This window comes from Myotis davidii, unplaced genomic scaffold (assembly GCF_000327345.1).
Source record: "Myotis davidii unplaced genomic scaffold, ASM32734v1 scaffold43, whole genome shotgun sequence".
NCBI lineage: Eukaryota > Metazoa > Chordata > Mammalia > Chiroptera > Vespertilionidae > Myotis > Myotis davidii.
In genome coordinates, this window is record NW_006294590.1 from 357,316 (window position 1) to 360,986 (window position 3,671).

Genomic DNA, 3,671 nt, shown 5'->3' on the forward strand with positions numbered 1-3,671 from the left:
GCGGAGTGGACCGGGCGGCACCTGGCACTGCCCCTTCCACGGCCCAGCCTCTGCCAGCCCCCCCACCCCCCACCCCGGCTCCTCTCCAGGCACCACAGGGCCCATCACCCTGCCCTTAGTTCCTTCTAGGGAGGCCTGGGTGTGCGTCCACCCCCGCCCCCGGCCGCACAGAGGGGAAGGGTCTCAGGGGTGGACCATGGAGGGGCCCCGTCTGGGCTCCTCCCGCCACAGGGTGGGCACCCAGCACCCTGTGCTGAGGACTGGCCCCTAGGAGGGGGTGTCAGGTGAGGCAGCCAGGGACGGGGTGAGTGGCCACCTCAGGCTGGGACGAGGGGCCTGCAGTGTCTCTGGCATCTGGCCTGGACATGGGCGGTTGGGGGGACTCTGGGTGCCCAGGGGGGAGAAGGGAGCTGGGGAGGCCCTGCGTCCTGAGGGCTGACGATGGGGCGTCTCCTCGGAGGCCAGGCTCCGTGCAGGGGGCTGAATGCCCGCCCTGTTTCTGCCCACATCCTGCCCCTTGGGGCTGAGAACAGCCACCACACACCCAAGGGGCTGTGGGGGAGGAGGCACCCCTGGGTGCCTGCCCGGGGACCAGGCCCTGCCTGCACCGAGTTCCTGAAGTTGGAGCCACCAGCAGCCCTGCAGGGAGGGAGGGAGGAAAGAGGTGATCATACTTGGTGGCTGCTCACACCTGCCAAGGCCAGGGGGTCAGGGGTCAGGGGCCCCCAGGCCCTAGGGTTCTGGGCGTCAGGGCAGGGCCAGGGCCGGCAGGTGGCTGTGGTTGGGAGCAGGAGCCGAACTGCCTGTTGCCCTCTGCACCCTCCCACGGAGCCCCCTGACCCTGTCGCTGCTCCTCGACCTGCCTTCCCTGTCCCGCGACTCTCCGGGGACTCCGTCGCCTGGGGAGGTTCTGTGAGTTCCCAGGGTGGCCATCAAACCCCACCTGCCCCGGAGCGCGTGCTCCCTGCCTCCGTCCCTCCAGCTTTCGCTTCTGGGGTGAACGTCTCGCTGTGAGACGATGACGTGGTGCTGTTTCGTGGCCACGTTTCGTGGTCACACACACCTGTCTCGTTTCTGCCCGCCCACCCGCGCGCCCTCGGGCTTGGTTATGAACGCTATTCCCTTCTTTATCTCTTTGACGATCCTCAGTGTCTTGGGCAATCGCCAGGGTGGCCGCTGGCCCTCAGGACAGTCTCTTGGGGCAAACCCTTCGTCAAGGCCCCCTCCTGTCGGCTCAGGGCCCTGCTGGCACCAGGCTCAGCAGCAGGTGGCACAGGGCTCCCGGGGTGCCAGCGGCTGCCTGGCGCTGAGTAGGTACTTGGGGAACATCTGGAAGGAGAAGGTGGCACCGTAGTCCGAGGCCGGGACGCGGGAGCCCCGGAGTGGGCCCAGTGTGGCTGCGCCAGGTCTGCGTCCCCAGCGGGGCTCAGGCTGCCTTAGCCGCCCCCAGTCAGAGGTGTGGGGCCAGCGGGCTCCGGGGGCACAGCCACCATCTGGCTTGTGGACAGAAAGCCTCGCTGGCCCGACACACAAAGAGCCAGAATTGGGCCGGGAAAGATGTGGGTTTTGATTAAGTGGAGTTTTAATTAAAGCCGCCAGGCCAGCGAGGACGTGGAGGAAGGCGGGACGCCGCGGCCTCCCACGGGCGGTCCTTCCCGGCTCCTGCACGTGCGCCGGCATGTGCCTCCAGCGTGCGTGGGACAGCGCCTGACCCCCGCGCCGGCCCCAGCGAGGGACCATCGCGGGGAAATGATACGTGATTAATATTTAATTTCCCCTCTGGGCTAGAGCAGAGGCTGGAGGATTACTTAGGCGGACAGAGCCACAACGCGGCCCACCCAGCCCCTCCCTGCGCCCCGACCCCCCTGCGGCCCGGGGAGGCCTGGGAAGGGAGGGGAGCGAGAGGGCCGGAGGCCCCAGGAACTCCCCGCTGCGGTTTCCCGGCCAGTTCCACCCGGTTACGCTCACGGTGAGGCCGGGCGAGGTCGTGAGCCTCTTGGGGGTCAGCTCCTCATCTGAAAGATGGGGTTCCCGGGACAGGGAACACACAGGACCCGACGCCACCAGGCTGCACGGAGGGCTACGGGGGGCTGGGGTGCAGCCCTTTGTCCAGGCAGGCGGCCCCTGCGACAGCTCAGGGTGCGGGGACCTGTGGGGCTGGAGACGTGTCTCAGACGGACTGGGGACTGGCCGTGTGCAGTGACTGCTGGTTCCTGCCCGTGACGTAGGAGTCGCCATAACTGGCCTTAATCGGAGCGTTTACACCACAAACATCTAATAAAGGTCACAGTCATGGCACCTCCTCCCCCAGGCCTTCCCTCAGGGCCCTGGTGGTCCCTGCCCGCCTCCGCCTCCCCCACTGTCCTCACCCCGCACCCCCAGCCTCCGGCTCTGTGCTGTGTTCACGCTGGGAGAGCCTGGTCCAGCGATGCCCAGGTTGCCCGTGGGCCAGGCCAGCCTCGCCCGGCCCGCTGTGGGAAGGATGGGGGCGACCAGCTGTGCAAAGGGGCGGCCTTTGAGGGCCCAGCTGGAGGGGCGTGTGGTGTGTTTTTAGCTCCTGGCAGGGTTGACCTGGGCCAGAGGATCTGTGGCCTCCAGGGAGACTTGGGGTGGGGGCCCCGGTCCTGTGGACAGCAGGAAGGGTGTTGGTACCAGTGCTGCTCAACACGGCAGCCAGACACAGAGGCGGGGCGGGGGGGAGACCCTGAGGACTGCGGGGGGTAGACCCTGAGGACTGGGGGGGTACGCAGGGCGGCATGGGGCCGCTGGGCAGAGGGCTGGGAGTCAGCCTGGCATCCAGGGCAGGGGCCAAGGCTGGGACTGGGCAGCAGGCCTCAGCTCCTAAGAAATGTGGGGCGTGCTTTGGCCGGTGGGGTGGCCGATGCGTGGCCGGTGGGTGGCCGGTGGGTCGGTGATGGTCCGTCATCTGGATCCCACGGCTCCTGGAGGAGAGGGACTGCTCGGCCCGTGTGTGGGGGGCTGCAGGCTTCCAGCCTCCTGTCAGGGCCGGCGGCAGGCGCTGCCTGTGCACACCTGGGCCCAGGGGAGCCGGCACTGGAGCGGGGGTGGTTGGCATAGAGGGGACCCCACGAGCCTACATACGTGTGACCGGTTGAGACAGAGGCGGTGGGAAGAGGCCCTTGGGACTGGCTCAGGGGGTCCACTGGGCGTTGGGTTGGGGATACCGAGCCCCGCTCTGCTTCGGGGGTCAGTGACCCTCACATGGCCATGGCCTTCCGACGCCGGGAAGCCCTTTCCGAACTGTATTTCCTCCTCCTAGAATCAGGGGCGAGCGCTGACCTGGCCCCGAGGCTCTGCGGGGTCCACCCTCCTCACGTTTCTTGTCCGCAGTCTCCCGCACGTCCTGGCTGGGCCCCATCTCTGCCAGGCAGCCGAGCAGGTTGGGGAGAAGCTCAGATGAGGGATGCACATGAGAGACTTCACTTTGAAAGGTTCCGCTCCCTGGGCTGAGGCCTCTGGGGGGAATCCACCGGTGCTCCCCGCATCCCCACAGCGGCCCAGCCCCTCACGAGGTCTCTCCCCTGCAGGTGCTGGGGGAACCCTGACACCGAGCTGAGCGAGATGCCGCCGGAACCCCCGGGGGCGGCCTGGTTCCTGGAGACACCTCGGAATCAGCCGCACAGAAGCCCTTAGGGAGCCCCCCAGCCGCG